Here is a 7,804-nt window from a genome sequence, read left to right as displayed (position 1 = left end):
ATATACAGCCGCTACAGCGTTTTCACTTCAATTGTAATCGGAAACGCTCTCTGATTCAACTGACCAATCAGCAACACCTAAGGCTTCGGTGGTAGCGTGTAGTGTTTTTATTTGTTTGTTTTGTTGTTGTTGTTGGTTTTCTTGTGGTTTTTTTTTCAAAATACTAGCAAATACAGTAAAGTTAGGTAATGTTGGTTTCCTCTGCTGTCATGTTTTGTTTATGATATAATCAATGACTGCTTAGTTTTTGTGAGTTTTTCAGAAGAAAGTTAACCCCTTAAGCCCAAACTTTATACAAATCATATTTATCGTTATTAGGCCAATTACATGCGTGTGTATATGCATGAAGCCTGTTATACAATGTGAATGCTGTATAAACTTGTATAAAATAAGGGTTAGGTATTATTATTATTATCATTACTATTATTATGATTTATTATTATTATTATTATTATTATTATTGTATATATTATCAATCAGAATCATTATTATTATTACTGTGATTATAATTTATTGTTATTATTTTTATTATTATTGTATATTTTATCTGAATGTATTTAAACTATTTAGTGCTATAAAGTCATTATGGTTATTGTACTATAGTTTTTATGATATTGTTTTAAGATTACATTAATTGAAAAGGTATATATATAAAAAGTATAATTTAATACAACATTTGGTTTAAAAAATCAATTGAGAATGGAGACCATAACATTAATTTATATACAAAAAAATCTGTGCCCCCTGTGAGGCTCGAACTCACGACCTTCAGATTATGAGACTGACGCGCTGCCGACTGCGCCAAGGAGGCTACTTGTGAGTACGCTTTAGTTTCACCTATTTGGTACGATATTTCGTGATATAAAATCATTACTATGTGGTTACTGCACTAAAGGAAATAATTTAAAGACATTTTTGTTAACAGCTGAAGTTTATTTTATCTAAATCCTATAATTATTTTATTGGAGATCATACATTTCGATGCAAAAGAAGGTTTCCTTTATGGACGTATAAAAGGTGGACCGTAGAAAATGGGATAAACTTCATCCATGGATGGCTTAACTTAAAGTAAGTAAGCATTTATTGGGAAATCACACCTTCCCTTTATATCTAAGACTGCGCATCTAAAAATCTAAATATATTATTTGCAACCAGTTGCAGCGACAGCGTTAACTGCACGTGATAGCCTACGGCGGTTGTGCAGTAGCTGACAGATACAGATACAGATATCGGTGGCATACACCACGGTGGTGCATCCACGTTACACAAATTATAAGAACACTTACTAAAGCTTAGTATAGCTTTCCTTTTGTTTGGTCCGGTTTGTATCAGGGCTAAGTAGCGCGCCGTGATCGTATAGTGGTTAGTACATTGCGTTGTGGCCGCAATAACCCAGGTTCGAATCCTGGTCACGGCATTGATATAACAATGTCACGGCAGTGGTCCTTTTTTTGTTAATTAATATTATCTTACTGAATCTAACAATCGAATAATATTATCTACGGATTGTTTTGTTTTGATTTTTTTTTTCGTGCCCATTATGGTAATTTATGTTTAGTACGGCATTCTTCTGTGGTTTACCAAAGGTTGCACTTCCTTGTGTTTAGTATTCAACTTACGTCAGAACTAAGTAGCGCGCCTTGATTGTTTAGTGGTTAGTACGTTTCGTTGAGGCAGCAATAACCCAGGCATTGATAAAACAATTTCGCAGCAGTTGTTCTTCTTATTAATACATTTTTCAATTATTTGGGTAATGTTAATCTAGTTCCTTGACATTATCCAGTCATCAATAATCACTTCATTCAGAAAAAAAATAAACGAATAAAGTTACATAAAAACTTAGAGACTTGTGTCAGTTTCCTTTCATTTAGAAAAATATTATGCTGAGTGGCATTACAAGAAAGATGATAGCAAAGTTTCTACTTGCCCGCAACAAGCGGACAGTAGACACAAAAAAAGAGCGGTAGAAAAATATTAATATATGAATTATATCATTCAAATTCGATAATAAAAACAAAAGATATTTTCAAAGGGGATAAAATTGACCAGATTGTGCCAGTAGCGTACACATCGAGGTTTGAATTCGTGACTTTCATTATTCGTACCGCTTGGTTCAAAGTAGCCACACAGCTTAGCCAGCCGACATATCGATGCGTTTATAAGGCTTGAATACAAAAGTGGAAGATAAATATAAAATTAATGACTCAGGCCGTGATCAAGGTTCTTCCGGTTTGTAAGTCATAGGATACCATGCATGACGAGAGAGAATCCTAAATAATAATAATAATAATAATAATAATAATAATAATAATAATAATAATAATAATAATTAATTAATAAATAAATAAATATAAGTTTTATCTTCCTCTCAGGTAGGCATATAAATGTAGTGATATAAAATTCTAATTATGTGTTTAGGCCTTAATAGTATGCGTTAATAACTTCATTTTTTTCTTAATTGAGCACTGTTGTTTATATAGTAGGTATCATTATCATCATCATCATCATCATTATCACCATCCTCATGAACATCATCGTCATCTCCGTCATTATTATTGTCATCATCATCACCGTCCTCATCATCATAGTAACATCGTCATTATCATCATCATCATCACCATAAAACGAAAATATATATCTTTAAGTACAAAAGAGACCTCGAACAACAGTTAGTTTTTAAATTAAAAAATGAAATATAATACAAATCTATAAAACAATGCACAGTAGTATTAAAATAAACAGTACCGTAATTCAAAACGCGGGAAATTCAAATAAATAAATAAATAAATAAATAAATAAATAAATAAATAAATAAATAAATAAATAAATAAATAAATAAATAAATAAATAAATAAATAAATAAATAAATAAATAAATAAATAAATAAATAAATAAATAAATAAATAAATAAATAAATAAATAAATAAATAAATAAATAAATAAATAAATAAATAAATAAATAAATAAATAAATAAATAAATAAATAAATAAATAAATAAATAAATAAATAAATAAATAAATAAATAAATAAATAAATAAATAAATAAATAAATAAATAAATAAATAAATAAATAAATAAATAAATAAATAAATAAATAAATAAATAAATAAATAAATAAATAAATAAATAAATAAATAAATAAATAAATAAATAAATAAATAAATAAATAAATAAATAAATAAATAAATAAATAAATAAATAAATAAATAAATAAATAAATAAATAAATAAATAAATAAATAAATAAATAAATAAATATAAGTTTTATCTTCCTCTCAGGTAGGCATATAAATGTAGTGATATAAAATTCTAATTATGTGTTTAGGCCTTAATAGTATGCGTTAATAACTTCATTTTTTTCTTAATTGAGCACTGTTGTTTATATAGTAGGTATCATTATCATCATCATCATCATTATCACCATGAACATCATCGTCATCTCCGTCATTATTATTGTCATCATCATCACCGTCCTCATCATCATAGTAACATCGTCATTATCATCATCATCATCACCATAAAACGAAAATATATATCTTTAAGTACAAAAGAGACCTCGAACAACAGTTAGTTTTTAAATTAAAAAATGAAATATAATACAAATCTATAAAACAATACACAGTAGTATTAAAATAAACAGTACCGTAATTCAAAACGCGGGAAATTCAGGCTCAGGTGAATTGCATTAGAGAAAATAGGCCTTTAAATTTAACAATGAAACGTATAAAATAGTTTTATTTAAAAAATGTATCACAAAAATGTATTAAGAATAAAAACGTTGAAAAACACAAAAGCTGGACGGCGCCAGTGGCTGTTTCTGTGGGACTTACTTTATTAAAATTAAGTAAAATAACAAATTAAAATGTATAATTTAAATTATATATTAGATGTAAAGGGGTGGGGGAATTGTCCAGGGGAAAAATACAGGGGGAAAGTATCCGGGGGGATGAATGTCCGTGGGAAACCAGCCTAAAACCGAGACACGCACTCTATAGTATAATAATATTAATAATAATAATACAGATACAGATACAGATCTTTTATTGTCATAAAAATACAAGGTACAATTATGAAATTTTCCTTCCTTATTCCTTACACCAGTATAAAAATAAATATAAAAATGATGATGATGATGATGATGATTATTGTTATTATTATTATTATTATTATTATTATTATTATTATTATTATTATTATTATTATTATTATTATTATCATTATTATTAAATCACTATTATTACGGATAAGAGTACGCTTATAATAAATCATTTAAGCAAAATTACATCATTCTTATAGTCACTCAAGTTTAAGTGAGATACAAAGTATAAAATTAAACTCAATAATGATAACAGGTCAAAGTTGATAGCACTGCAGGGGTAATTAATCCCTCTCATTAGACAAAGATCTTATTATTGTATTGTATACTTATTATAATTATCTTTATGAATATCATTATCGCAATCACCGACATTTAATGTAAACGTGAGTACATTTTTGTTAGAGAATTGTTGTCAATAATACTTTCTTTGCAAAGTCAACATAAAATCAAGCTCGAATTTCTTTTAATTCTTGAGGGATTAATAAAAAAAAGGCTGTATTATCAACAACAAAAAAAAGGCTGGATGGCGCCGGTGGCTAATAATTATCCTTTCGGTTGGAATCGAACCAACAAAACACCGTTCAAGCGGAAGTTAAATAGGTAGTACTAGTGTATTACGATGCAGCCACCTAGCTTAGCCAGCCAAGTGATGCAAATTTTAGTACCTTATAAACGTCAGCATGATGACGTAATGTGCGTCACGTGCCCCTCTCTGCAGCCATAACTCACCAGAATTGCAGCCACTCTAATAGGAGGATAATTGCAGCTCGGCTAAAATTAATTTACATCTCACTTAAATGCATAGGCCTAGTAGATCCTAATTATTACATTACATAAGATTCGATTTCTTTTAGTTCCGTTTACATCTGAGGACTGACTAAGTAGCGTGCCGTGATCGTATAGTGGTTAGTAAGTACATTGCGTTGTGGCAGTAAACCATGTTCGAATCCTGGACTGCACCTGATGAAGCCAGTATAGACAGCTGGCGAAAGTTAGTGTGAATAAACACTATAGTTAGTCAATAAAGTGCTATTCGTGGCATTGCTAAAACAATGGTCAACTTTTATTAACATTTTTACGAGTTACGCAATACCGGTACATTTTAGCTCCTTAGCTTTTATTTGATTTTGTTTTATGTGTACGGTATTATGATCATTATTGCTATTAACTGAAATATAATTATATACTTCAAATGTACAATTCAATAGAACATTTAGGTTCGGGGATTGCTATAGAGTCATTATGGTTATTGAGCTAGGCCTAGTTCGATGTTGTTTTATGTATAGGCCTACATTAATTAAAATGATATAGGCCCGGAAGCCTATTTAAAAATCATGATTTAATAGAAAATTTATGTTTTAGAAGTTAATAATTTTGAATGAAGACCATAACATTAATTTATATACAAAAAATACTGTGCCCCCTGTGAGGCTCGAACTCACGACTTTCAGATTATGAGACTGACGTGCTGCCGACTGCGCAAAGGAGGCAACTTGCAAGACCCGTTTTGTACCTTTTAATTTCCCTTCCTTAATCGCTACAATACTTAGCGCTAAAAAATCATTACTATGTGATTCTGTACTAAGGAGAAAATTTCTTTCGTTGATAGCTAAAGTTTATTCGTCCTAATCCTTGATAATTTAATGGGAGATTGTAAATTTCGATGAAAAAGAAGGTGTATAAAAATTAAATCTAAGCGCGAGTTTCTTCTAATTTTTTAGGTAGTAATAATAAAAAAAAAAAAAAAAGACTGGATTGCGCCGGTGGCTCCGGTGGCTCTCGGTTGGAATCGAACCAACAAAACCCCAAAGGCAAGAGTCAAATAGTACAGTGTATTACGATGCAGCCACTTAGCTTAGCCAGCCAAGCAACCAGACTTTTAGTTCGTTATATACGTCAACATGATGACGCAACTGCGTCACGTGGCCCTGAATTCCAACCGTTCTTATTATTGTGTCAGAGGTCAGTCGATTACATGTAGCTACGCACAGTCAATCTCAAGAAGAACAACCAATTCAGGATGTTTGCATTTTCAGTGTAGGTAGGAGGATGAAATGATTTTATAACATCTCACATAAATGAATTGTCGGCCTAATTATTACATCCATGATTTACCAAAGATTAGACTTCTTGATTTTGTTTGGTTTACGTCTGAGAATTGACTAAGTATAGCGGTCTTTTTGCATTCATTAAAACATTTTCTTAATGAATCTATTCATCAAGTTACATAGTTTTATTTATAGAGAGTTCATTTCAATTTTGTTTTATGCATTTGGTATTACTATTTTATATTGTTATTAATATTCATTATCATAAGGATTTAACCATGGTTTACCAAAGATTGGTCCAATTTACATCAGGACTAGCAGCACGCCGTGATCGTAGTGGTTAGTACATTGCGTTGTGGCCGCAATAACCCAGGTTCGAATCCTGGTCACGGCATTGATATAACAATGTCACGGCAATGGTCCTTTTCTTTATTCATTCAATTTTCTTTAAAGATCTATCAATCTAGCTACAGAGTTTTATCCGAAGATAGTTCATTTCTTTTTATTTCATGCATTTATTATTATTTTTATTGATAACAATCGTAATAATAATAATAATAATAATAATAATAATAATAATAATAATAATAATAATAATAATAATAATTATTATTATTATTATTATTATTATCAATCATTATTCTTATCATTATCAATCATTAGCTTTATCACTATTTTAATTATTATTATTATTATTATTATTATTATTATTATTATTATTACTATAATTACTATAATTATTACTATTATTATTGTTATCATTATTATAGGTTTACCAAAGGTTAGACTTCCTTATGGTTTGTGCAATTTTCATCCGGACTAAGTAGCGCGCCGTGATCGTATAGTGGTTAGTACATTGCGTTGTGGCCGCAATAACCCAGGTTCGAATCCTGGTCACGGCATTGATATAACAATGTCACGGCAATGGTCCTTTTCTTTATTCATTAAATTTTCTTTAAAAATCTATTAATCTAGTTACAGAATTTTATCCGGAGATAGTTCATTTCTTATGATGCATTTATTATGATTTTTATTGATAACAATCATAATAATAATAATAATAATAATAATTATTATTATTATTAGTAGTAGTAGTAATAATAATGATTATTATTATGTTATTATTATTATTATTATTATCAATCATTATTCTTATCATTATCAATCATTAGCTTTATCACTATTTTTATTATTATTATAATTATTATTACTATAATTATTACTATTATTATTGTTATCATTATTATAGGTTTACAAAAGGTTAGACTTCCTTATGGTTTGTGCAATTTTCATCCGGACTAAGTAGCGCGCCGTGATCGTATAGTGGTTAGTACATTGCGTTGTGGCCGCAATAACCCAGGTTCGAATCCTGGTCACGGCATTGATATAACAATGTCACGGCATTGGTCCTTTTCTTTATCCAGAGATAGTTCTTTTTTTTTTATTTCATGCATTTATTATTATTTTTATTGATAACAATCATAATAATAATAATTATTATTAATATTAGTAATAATAATAATTATTATTATTATGTTATTATTATTATTAATCATTATTCTTATCATTATCAATCATCAGCTTTATCACTATTTTTATAAATATTATTATTGATAGTAATTGTTATTGTCGTGATGGAATAATAGACAATAACTGG

At 28.8% G+C, this 7,804-nt stretch overlaps 5 non-coding genes across 5 annotated transcripts; 3 read left to right on the top strand and 2 right to left on the bottom strand.

Moving 5' to 3' along the window:
• Window positions 1-738: 738 nt before the first annotated feature.
• Trnam-cau lies at window positions 739-811 on the bottom strand. The gene has a single exon. It is a non-coding gene; the product is annotated as a tRNA-Met (tRNA).
• Window positions 812-1,345: 534 nt separating this feature from the next.
• Window positions 1,346-1,417, top strand: Trnah-gug. The gene has a single exon. It is a non-coding gene; the product is annotated as a tRNA-His (tRNA).
• A 4,099-nt stretch (window positions 1,418-5,516) lies between these two features.
• Window positions 5,517-5,589, bottom strand: Trnam-cau. Its single transcript has one exon. It is a non-coding gene; the product is annotated as a tRNA-Met (tRNA).
• A 1,388-nt stretch (window positions 5,590-6,977) lies between these two features.
• On the top strand, window positions 6,978-7,049 carry Trnah-gug. The gene has a single exon. It is a non-coding gene; the product is annotated as a tRNA-His (tRNA).
• Window positions 7,050-7,456: 407 nt separating this feature from the next.
• On the top strand, window positions 7,457-7,528 carry Trnah-gug. Its single transcript has one exon. It is a non-coding gene; the product is annotated as a tRNA-His (tRNA).
• The last annotated feature ends 276 nt before the right edge of the window (window positions 7,529-7,804 follow it).

Source organism: Anneissia japonica, unplaced genomic scaffold (genome assembly GCF_011630105.1).
Source record: "Anneissia japonica isolate Jap-2015-1 unplaced genomic scaffold, ASM1163010v1 scaffold737_len1565949_cov176, whole genome shotgun sequence".
Taxonomy (NCBI): domain Eukaryota; kingdom Metazoa; phylum Echinodermata; class Crinoidea; order Comatulida; family Comatulidae; genus Anneissia; species Anneissia japonica.
This window is presented reverse-complemented; position numbering and strand designations above follow the sequence as displayed.